This window comes from Chelonoidis abingdonii, chromosome 11 (genome assembly GCF_003597395.2).
Source record: "Chelonoidis abingdonii isolate Lonesome George chromosome 11, CheloAbing_2.0, whole genome shotgun sequence".
Taxonomy (NCBI): domain Eukaryota; kingdom Metazoa; phylum Chordata; order Testudines; family Testudinidae; genus Chelonoidis; species Chelonoidis abingdonii.
The window spans coordinates 38,693,338-38,705,257 of NC_133779.1; the positions used below are offsets into that span (position 1 = coordinate 38,693,338).

Genomic DNA, 11,920 nt, shown 5'->3' on the forward strand with positions numbered 1-11,920 from the left:
TTAGTTTGGATGCTTTTGTTTCATGACATAAGCCAATTCCTTAGTTTTAGCACTATCCTAATAATTAAGATTAGAGTACAATCGCCCATTGATCACCCAAGAGCATATGATACCATATGTCATGACCACCTTTGGAGGATACTGGCAGACAGAGATTTCCAAAGCATCTAAATATACTCAGCACAAGTTTCCACCATCACCACCACCACCAGACTATGATGCAAACAGTAGTAAGTGACACTGAGTGCACTGACCACACAGAGTCTGAGATAAGGGTATGTTTTTTGTCCCCAAGCCTCTTTAAGATATACCCAGAATTTATTATGATATAAGCCTTAGAAGGTTTTGACAAAATGGAAGGAGCTGGGATTTCCATTGGTGGACATCTTTTAACTGACCTCAGACACGTTGATGACACCATGCTCTTTGCTACAATGTCCGATGCAACACAAAAAACGATGAAGTTTATAACAAGGAACTGGGGAATAGGGACTATTCCTGAATGCAACAGAAACAAAATGTGTAAACATTGACATGACTAAGAAAAACAGGACATGAGAACCCATCACAATTAATAGACAAGCTGTAGAGGAAGCAGACGAATTTAATTATCTAGGATCATACATATTGAACCAAGGAGGCTTTTCCAAAGAAGTTGGAAGATTAGAGATGGCTCACTCAGCTATTGCCTCAGTTGAGAAAGTGTAGAAAAAGAGTTGCATCTCAATGTACAAAGGTGTGACTGGTGAAAAACCAATTTTTTTCCATAGCAATTTACGGATGTGCAAGTTGTCAAAAGTTAATGCTGCTGACAAGAACAAAATGTAAGCTATTGAAATGTGGGTTGGAGAGTACTCTTGAGTATCTCCTGGGTGGAGAAAAAGATGAATACCTATGTTATAAATATTATTGGGGACAAGCAAACACTCATGTCGGAAATCAACAGACACAAACTTCTGTGTTTTGGTCACTTTAGGCACAGAAATGGAAACAACCTTGAGGAAGTTATTATGGAAGGCATAGTGGAGGATCATCGTAGTAGAGGACAGCCAGCAAGAAGACTGATGGATGGGTGCTTGAAGTTAGCAATGGATTACAAAGGCTTCTGAAAATTCTGTTATGTCACTGATATTCAGGCATGAATACATGGATTTATGTAATCATTAGTATAGAGTTTAGCATCTTCCATCCAAATATCTCAAAGCACTTTCCAAACTGATTATTCCTCCAAATATAATTGTGAAGTCATTATGCTTACTCTACAGGTGGGTAAACAGACACAGAAGTGATCAACTGTAACCACTCCAAGAGACCTGGGCAGCACCACAGAAAGCTCAGTGAAAATCTTAGAGACCAATAGCGGTCAAAAAAGCACACAGTATCAGGATATATGAAGAATGTGATAGAAAATACTGAAAATGTCATGATATAAATCACTGGTATAGCTACACTATTCAGGGTGAGTTCAGTTCTGGTCGCCCTATGTCAAAAATGATATAGCTAATAAAAGCAAACACTTTATTTTACTAAAAGCATAACATGTGGAACTCATTGCCACAAAATACCGTTGAGCAGAAGCATTTAAGACACATAACTCAACATCCAGTGTAATGTTAGACAGGATACTTTTATAAATGATGTAAATTCTCAGGCTTCAGGGCACAAAGCAGCCACTGGAACTACTCCTCTGGACCAACAGTGGAGCACAACCAGTAAATCCCATGCTAAGCAGTAAGCATGCACTGTTGCCAAGACAAATGTAGAAAAGGAACCCCAGCAGAATAAAGTGAATGTTTATAAACACAAGAACAGTAATTTCCATCTGTAAGGATCACGAAGAACTAATGAAGCGATCTTTCAACATGATTTAGAGCAGAGGCACTCAAGTGATGGATTACACATACTCATGAAAAAACCATTATGCTCACTCCTTAATGGCTGGACATCCCATGCTTAATAAGGAAACTGTTTTCCTACGCAGCAAGATAAAGCTATGAGCAGTCTAATTATATCAGGAGTCATTCTGATTGAGATATATGAATTGTTTCAATATAAATAGATTTTCACTTAAACAGTTCATTATGATAGTTTTCCAACCCATTCCAGGCCCATAATGGAGCAGCTTTTGTCTGCAGCTATGGAATATGACTAGCTGGAAACGAAGAACAGAGAGATTTAGATTTTCAAAAGTGGCTTAGGCTTTTTGGAGCGTGACAGCGATGTGTGTGGCAATCTACTTTGAACTCACACTGACTAGCAAGTCGAGAAACTCAATAAGCGGCTCCGCAATAATCAGGATCAATAAGACCATGAGTAAGTGCCCAATTTCATGGGCATATACCATTAAGAAAGCTGTACAATACCAGTCGCATATTTCATCATCTATAAATACAAGCATTTCCTCTATGACGGGCTGTTACAGAAAGCTGGCTAGGAAACCACAGGTATGCACAGGATACACAGTCAAACTCAACTTTGCCATTCTTGAATTACATGGGCCTGATAACAAAAAGTCCTTGGGAACTTGATCTAGTTCCTTTTCCTACCTGAAGATATATCACAGTGATCATTCCTTTCCCAGCTGCCCATCCACAGATACTGCATGCAAATGGAATTTGGAAGCTTGCTACACCCACCCATCTCCCTGATTCCTTACGTCAACTGACAATAGCTGTCAGTTGCATACAACTTGCTACGGACCACTGCCTTTGTTAGCAGGGGCGCTAAAAGTTCAACTGACCTCTCTTAACACACACATACACACACGTATGTAACCCCAGAAATAGGAACTCTGGAAACTGAAAAAAGATTTTCACATCTCGACAGCCTAGCCAGATGCAAGTTCCCCTTTATGTTCAAACAATACACAGAGAGAAGTACTAATTCATACCAAGCAGCAATTTGTCATGAGTGATGAGAGGAAGCTGGAAATCACGACTCTTGAATTAATTTGCTCTGCTAATGACTTATTTTGTGACAATGGGGAAACCTTAATCTTTTCTGTTCCTCGGTATACCTATCTGTAAAATGGGTCTAGTAACCTCACAGGGGATCTGAGAGGTCTCATCATCCTCTGAAAAGCACCTAGATTTTCAGATGAGGGTTGCTATGTGAGTGCAAAGTTTAATATGATCAAAACTAGCAGGCACTTGCCTCCTTAGTCCACAATTCTATATTTAAATGGGAAGTGCCAAACGATTATTTTTAATTCTTTCCATTATTTGCTGTAACCTTTAAAAATGGAAAGTTTTTTTTCCCCAGCTGGTTTAGTTCCTTTCCATTTGGCACACTTAGTTTCTCAAAGAGCAAAACTCAATATGATTCTGCTTTGTTAATTTCCTTGTCTGAGGATCTGCGTATCAGTCACACTTGCAAAAGAGCTCCCCCAAATTAATCTGTGCACCCTCTGCTAGCCAGGCATCAGACTACGCAAAAGTAGAGCAAGAACTACTCTAGGGTAATTCAAAGACCTGGTCTACACTGGGCGGGTGGGATCAATTTAAGATACGCAACTTCAGCTCTGAGAATAGCGTAGCTGAAGTCGATATATCTTAGATCGAAATAAAATTACTTACTTCACGTCCTCACGACACTGGATCAACGGTCGTGGCTTCCCCATCCACTTTGCTTTCGCCTCTCGCACGGCTGGAGTTCAGCAGTCGACAGGAGAGTGATTAGGGATCTATTTATCGCGTCTACACTACATGTGATAATCGATCCCCGATAGATCAATCGCTTTTTACAATTCCTCAGCAATAGATTGATGAATTTATGTTTAAAAGACAGATATTCAGACGCTAGAGTTTGCTCCCTACTAATTTAAACTATGAAGGTAGATTCAAATGGGTAAATTGAAACTGCTTTTTTAAATAAAAACAAAGAATCAGTGTATTAACAACAGTAGTGCAAAATATAGCAAATTGTAACCCAACTCACCCAATCACACATTAACGTGCAATTTAGAAAGAGTTATGGGAAAACAACTGAAGAAACCTATCTTTAAACTGATTCTGAATAGAACCAAATCTATTTACGACAGACAGCAAAGGATAACATCAACGTGAAAGATACTAAGCATACTGTATGTGATTAAAATGGGGTCAATGTAGGGCATGCCTGTACCACACAGTTTATGGCATCCTGATCTCTTGAACGCTCTGGACACATCAGAATGTACCTGAGATACATTTCTGTAAAAGCACAGATTTTACACTACCCTAACTCTGTAAAATTTGCATTCCCAGCATATCAGAACTGTGCATAGGCCTGAGCAAGAAAGCGGTAAAACCTTCCTCACTTCTTACCTTGGCTGTGCAAGTTATTAGAGAGTCACAGCATAGCTGTAAAGAATGTATTTGGCAGATTAACTGCTCGAATTGTACATTCAGTGAACAAAGGGGAGAAAAGTTGAGATCACTTCCAAGTTTCTTGCCATCTACACAGGCAAGAAGGTGGTGAAGATAAAAAAAAAAAAAAAAAGGCAAACTTTACTTCTAAAAATACAAGTATCCATAGCATGGAGAGGAAAAACTTCACCTTTAAAGCAGCCCTAACCCCACCTCTTTGAAGCTCAGACCATACTGCAGAATCAAAGGTACTGTTGGAAGGGAATTTGCTCCTTTAAATGAAAATATCTGCTCATCCATAAGTCAGTCAAGCCAAAAAATAAAGCCAGGTGGGTTTAAATTGGTGGTGGAACAGACAATTAAAAGTGCCAGGAAAAGGCTCAGCAGTTGGAAAACAACACACCCAGAGAGAGGCCTCCTGGATTATAAAAACAGAAGGAGATAGAAGTACAAACAATGAACCCTATTTAACAAAGTCCTTGCAAAACTTAAACTGCCGGAGGACACTAAAGGAGAAATTGCACTCGGCAAAGAAATGTGGGTTTAATTCAATACAAGCCGCCACATCAACGCAACATCATGGCTGGGAATTACAATGCACAAGAATCGGGAAATCTCTCTAAAAATACCAACTCAGCCCCTTTTCACAACTGTAGCCTTTTATATCACTCAGTACATTGTTAAAATGTCTCGATCTATAATGTACAAAGCAGATGAGTTATGGTTGCTGCGGGAATCTTTGAATGTCTTGACTTGCACATTTACATTCTCAGATACAACACTGCATTATCAGCTTCTCCTACTGAATTTTCTTCTGTTTAAAAAAATAAATGGAGAACTGGTTGAGCATACATTCAAATAAACATGTTAAGTAAGGCTGTAATAAATTCACTTTGTGCATTTATTTGAAGGCGTAATCACCTGTAGTCTGCAGGGTCAAACAGTGAAATAAACTCACCCCTGAGTATTTTATTTCCATCCCTACTTGGACATTACAAAAGGCCTGCCAAGCTCATGAAGAGGGAGTAATGGAATTGGAGAAAGAACTTCTCAAGAAGCACCATAGCATTGGAAGCTAGGACTCCTGTAATTCTTTTATTTGCTTTTTCACTGAGCCTGGTCTATACTTGCAAGCTATATTGATAGAATTATGGCAGTTAAAGGTGTGGGTTTTTTCTACCAACAGAGTTATACCAGTACAAGTTCTAGTCATACCAGTATAAGAGTGCCTTAAACTGGTATAATTATTCCTCCTCCCACATGGAATAGGATTACCAGTGGAAAGCTCCCTTATACAAACCCTTGTATCCACACTGGGAGGGTTGTTCCACAACTACACAGATAGTAACTAAAGTGGTACAACTTTCTAGTATAGGCAATTCTAGTGTACAAATGGCTTTGTAACTTTGGGCAAGCCACTTAACCCCTCTGTGCTTCGGAGTCTCCAACTGTAACATGGATATACTATCACAAAAGGTTGTTGTGTTACCTCACTAATGTTTATGATGTGCTTTGAGATTCACGGGTGAAATGCACTATAGAAAGGCAATAATAAATATTCATATATGGAAATCTAAAAAAGCTTACTTTTGAGTCTTGCTGTTGACGTAGGCCCCCAGAGGTTATTCCCCAAATTGCCCAAGAAAAAGGCAAGAAGCTTTCTATTCTGCCCCATAAGCTAATAAACTGAACATCCTAGTAAGATTAAGCAGTCCCATGCTTCAGCTGCTTTACTGACAACACACACTGGAGAGGAACTTTGTTATGTTAAGCCAAATGTGGATATATTTTACATTAAATCTTCTATAGATACCTTCATTTCAAGACAGCACAATACAACTTTATTGCTGCTGAGTTATCTGTAATTCTGACCTCATTTGTCATTCATTCAGCTCGCAGAATGACATTAGGACATTATGTTTCATGCTTCCCCAGACCTCAGTTCCATCAGCAGAACTATCAGAGCACCAATTCACCGTTCAGAGTTTCATATTTCTTCCCCACAAAGGACTCGCTGTAAAGCACAGTCTTTCCCTTCACTCACAAGCTGCCTTGACTTTAAAGGTTCGACTTGAAATTCAAACATTTTGTTTACAGCAATGGACTATTGCTTAAACTAGGACTCAAATACAGTCTTAGGCTGGATTACTGCAAGGGAAGCACATTATAGGGAGGGAAGAGGCAGAATCCATCTATCAGAACCCTTTTATTTGGTAGAAGAGATAAACGACGTATTTCTATTTCCAGGTAGAAAAGTCATTCACAAGAAAATGCCTCCCTCCCCCAACTCTGCCAAGAAACTCAGAACATTTCTGTGGAAACCTTTAAACCACCACATATACACTTGCTATGCTCTGAAATTTCAAAGGCACAAAAGGTCGTACAATCCTTACGAGAGAGCACAAAGAGAGGCTCAGGCAACATGGCAATGTGGGTAACTAAGAGCAGCGGTACTTTCAACCAAGCAGCTAACACATCAGGGCAATATCACCACTGGCAAAAATGGCAGAGGCAAGAGACGAACCCCAGTCTCCAGATTCTCTATCCTGTGCCTCAGCCACAAGACCATCCTTCCTCTGCCTTGTGATCCAATCACTACCTAGGGAAGTAAGGGAATGAAGTTAAGGTATATCTACACTACAGCAGTACAGCTATGGAGCTGCAGGTGTGCTGCAGTAAGGCCATTGTGTAGTTGCTTCCTACATCGGTGGGAGGGGTTTTTCCATCGATGTAGGACAGGTAGTTACCTCTCGGAGAGGCAGTAGCTAACTGATGGAAGAATACTTCCATCAACCTAGCCACCTCTGAACCAGGGGTTAGGGTTGATCTAACTATGGTAATTTGAAGTGCAAAATTTTTCAATCCTGAGTGAAGGTCAATCAAAGTTCTAGGTGTACACCAGGCCTCAGAAGGAGTGCATGGTGTCTGTCTAGCCCAAAAGATCCTGGCCCCATATAGCCCTACCAGAGCAGTTATGAACGCTCTGATTGACCACATCACCACTCCCAGTGGAAAAAGCTGTATGAAGACATCAAACTTGCCTCCTTACTAGTCATAAATACATAAACATAGCACTTTAAGATCGTTTCAGGCTGGCTCAATGTGTATTTTGCTATGTCAGTCTTTTTCATAGTAATATGTTTACAGTTCTAGATCATGGTACCAAAAAGACTGGAAAGATTTTAAATTTAAAAAAATGTTTCAAAGGAGAATATAAACCTCTCTTAATTAAGCCTAGAAGGCTTTCCTGAAAGATTCAGACTCTAGTGATTAAAATCACAACTCAGTTTTCACTGACTGCACAGTTAGCTCTTTATTACAGTGTTACTTTTCAAAAAAACATTAAAGTTGTGTCAGCATTTCCATTATAAACCATTTCAGGAGTCTATAACTTAGCCATTTAAAAAGACTACTCCATGCTGAAACTTGCCGGACAAGGTCCCCGCATGGGAACAATTTTGAACGCACACAATGTGTCTAAAAAAATCTTTTCTGCCCATTTATACATTAATGTAAAGAAAAGTATCTTACTGAAACAAGACGAAAGTAGCTCCAATTTTTAAAGCACATGTCAGTGAGGTGTAATGCTCTATACCACCTACAAGTTACTGGTTCCTACCGTCTCCTGCCTCAGTCAACAGGGGCTAGGTGGGTTTGTGTGTGTGTGTCCACAAGATGATGCAGCCTTTGGGAGAGGGAATATCTCAATGCTCAGTAGCGACCCAAAGGGGGTCCTCTCCTACTCAAGAGTGGGGAGCATAAAGCGTGAGAAAAGATAGAGGACTATGGATTTGACAGGAGGTTAAGGACCCCTGGGGGAAGGAAGGGCAAGTTAGTATGTGAAAGAAAAAATGTCATGGCAGCTCAGCAGGTTCTTTCAGAGCATTTTTAAAGGGACAGTGTCAAATCGAGACCTAGTTACTTTAAAAAAAAAAAAGGAGCAAGAAGTAGGGTCAGGTGCTATTCTGGCTCCAGAGTTGTCCTGCCAATTTTTGTGGGTTCACAATAACATTTTCCTGTTTTTATAAAAATCCTTTTCCTATCGCTGTCCGATGTGAGAAAGCCCACATAAAACACGATACCAGATACAGGCAAGTGCTGTCAAGGTAAGGAAATCGGGAAAGAGATTATTTTCCTTCTAATTGTTAGTCACTTCAGGTGTAACAATACTAGGCCAAAAAAAAAAAAAAAAATCCAGGCAGAGTGTTATTTTTAATGGCTATTAGCCAGGATGGGCAGGGATGGTGTCCCTAGCCTCTGTTTGCCAGAAGCTGGGAATGGGCGACAGGGGAGGATCATCTGTTCTGTTCATTCCCTCTGGGGCACCTGGCACTGGCCACTGCTGGAAGACAGGATACCGTGCTAGGCAGACCCTTGGTCTGACCCAGTATGGCCGTTCTAATGGTCTAAGTTGATGATAATACCAAGCAGCTATAGCTCTGCCAGCCCTATATTATTCAAATATTAGGAAACTAGAATGCAACTATTAAACTTTGGTGCTCTAGAATAATGCTGATTTTGCCAAGTATCAAGATACCTGAAGATTTTAGACTCTTGCTTCGAAGGGTTAAAAAAATTCAGACAATTAAAGTGAATGTATGTTTCCATTAAATGGTACATAAATATAAGAAAAGTGCAAGGTTTCAGCACTACAGCTTTCATAGGCATTTGACGACCAGGCTGTATAGGTGGAAAGTATCATTATCTGGATGGGAAAACTGATGCATAAAAGCTAAGTGATTTGCCAGGGGTGCTACAAAGAGCAAGAGATGGAGATGGGAACAGGTCTCCTGACTTGGCATCCTATCCACTGGACTTTGTTAGAAAACTACTTCTTTATGGGATAAATGGATGCACATAGTACTCATGACATTACAACCTATTTTTCCATCAAGTAAATACAATACAGACATCTTCCAACAACAAGAGCCTGTTTTGGCAACCCCTGCACGCCCACTTGACAGAACCAACCCAGCTACGCAAGAGAGATCTGGAATCCCTCCTGCCTCAAACGCTTTCAACAGAACTGTTAACTTAAAAATTCCAACTGTAGGGAGCAGGGCGATGTCGGCCCATCTGCAGTGGATGATCATTCGCAACCGCTCCAGCTTCCTGCTCAAGCAGAACAAACAGACCTACAGCACCGAGCCGAACAACCTGAAGGCCCGAAACTCCTTCCGCTACAATGGGCTGATCCATCGCAAGACGGTCGGCGTGGAGCCCGCGGCCGATGGGAAGGGGATCGTGGTGGTGCTGAAGAAACGGGCAGGCCAGCACAAGCCAGCCACATCCTATGAGAAGATGACCATTAACAAGAATTCTCCCTCAGGTTAGGCGTGGGCCACCCCCTCTGCCACACCCCATCCCGAAGACAATAGGATTGCACAGATACAACAGAGGGCATGTTGTTGCCTGCAGAATTTACAAGTGATGATGATGCACAAGCCAAAGAGAACCCAAGGAAACTTTCAGAACCCTTGGTGAGTTTGCAGGACTGGAATTTAGAAAAAGCCATCTATTTTTATTGTAAACTGAGAGCATTTGCTTTAGAATCAAAATAAAAGTAGAACCTAATTCCATTTTTTACAGTCTCTTGTCGCAGCAGAACCCTGCTTTAAGCACTGAACTGATATTTAACAACATTAAGATCCAAGTAGATAGGTGACCACGAGCAGCACCAGAGTTAAGAGCCTGTCACAGCATAAGCTCTATTTTTCAGGGGCTATGAACTGGGCAATTAAGATCAGCACCATTGTGGGCAAGAATTTGATATTCAAGGTCTCAGCGCAGAACAGATTTTCTGAAGTGAGACACTCATTTATTTCTGTCACTGTAGCCTGTTCCCCATGCAAACAGTTTTATTTTGGGAAGTAAGTTTTATATGGGATTAGAAAAGCCTGGTCCTTGCCTCAGACTAGGAATTAACATTAGAATTTTTTTTTCAAGTGCATAGTAAACTTTACTTATTTTTAAAAACATTTTCATGCTAGAAAAATCCAGAGTGCTGTGCAGTAATTACATAGAAAAGGCTGATGGTCTAGACATCAAATAGGGACAGATTCTGATACCCCTACTCACACCAAATAATCCATGAATAAACACATTTTAGTCTTTCAGTCTACTTGTAGAGTAACATGCCACTCAGCCTCAGAAAGGGTGGAAGAATCTGGCCCATAATACACATAAAAAGGGAGTGTATTCATAAATTCAGGAGCTACTTTACTTCCATAAGAGATTTCCTTCTTGTTTTTCAATAATATCTAAAAACAACCAGGCAAAATTTAACAGAGAGGCATATTAGCATGTGGAATAGTCTCCTAAGGATTTGAAGTAAGACTTGCTATGCAAGTCATTTAACAGTTAACGGAAAGGCCCCTAGAGAATGTACAGTCAGCAGAAACAGATAGGTAGATAAGGCAATAGGTCTTTTCCATCACTAACATTGAATTAAAAAGCCACAGTGTATTAGAGAGCCTCTCTTTCCCCACAACAAAAGGACAGACTTTTAAAAAAATAAATTGTTTTTATTTAGTTGTATAACAGAAGCAGCCCCATTAGGATTGGGCAGAGGAAAGGTCCATTGTATTAGGTGCTGCGCACACAAATTGAAGGTTAATCTGGACAAACTACCTGTCCCCAAATACTACCAGGTGACTCAGAACACCGGGTGTTACACCTTAATACCATAACTGAGGTCTTTCAAAGGCAGGCCAACATAACTCCTCCCTTCCTGTCCCAAACGATCATGTGGTATTATGTTACACTCTTTAAGAGTTCTCCCACTGCACCCCAGAAGTGATTGCATTTTAATGACGGGCAAGGTGATTCTTGTAAATGGGTTTTGGATAAAAGGGGCTATCTATAGGTAGGATTATCTTCTACAGTACCTGGGGATGGTTCAGACTAGATATCAATCCAAATTCTCAGCCCTAAGTCTAGGCATCATGACTAGCATGGGTAAGCCAAACCTTTGGCCCATGTAGGTAGTTGCATTGCTTGGACTGTGCTTCAGGAAATGACTCAAACAGCTACACCTTCAGGCCTGTCAAAACTCTGACTAATAAAGATAACTTGAGAAGGAATAGCCTCCTTGGAGGAACTGAGGAAACCTGAAGCACTATCCCCGCATTTCCAGAAAAGAGAAAGAAATGAGGTAATGGACAGGGAAGAAGGTGCAGGACAGAACTCTCCCCCCAAGAACTGTCCCTGGGGAGAGGAACGGCAGAGAGACTTGCCCCCCACACAGCTCCCTAGAGACCCTGACCTTAGGGGGGGAGGAAGAGAAACCTGGCCCCCGCTTAGCTTCCCTGAACCCCCGAGCCGGGGGAGGAATAAGCAAAGAGCCCTTCCTTCACATGGTTCCCCAGAAATCCTGACCTGAGAGAAGGGGGGTAGAAACAGAGAAATCTACCCCACCCCTGTGGCTCTCCAGTGACTCTGACCTAGGGAAGGGAAGCAGAGACCTGCCCCTCCATGGTTCCACAGAGCCCCTGACTTGGGGGAGAAAGGCAGCTAAGAGCTCTGGCTCCCCACAGCTCCCCAGAGATACTGACTCGGGGGGGGGGGGGGGGAGG

General features: G+C 41.2%; 1 protein-coding gene and 1 pseudogene across 4 annotated transcripts in view; one reads left to right on the forward strand and one right to left on the reverse strand.

The window, feature by feature from the left end:
* Positions 1–11,920, reverse strand: part of SBNO2 (strawberry notch homolog 2) — a 123,083-nt gene that overhangs the window by 104,634 nt on the left and 6,529 nt on the right. The window lies entirely within an intron of this gene.
* Positions 9,395–9,680, forward strand: LOC116838768 (large ribosomal subunit protein eL28 pseudogene; annotated as a pseudogene).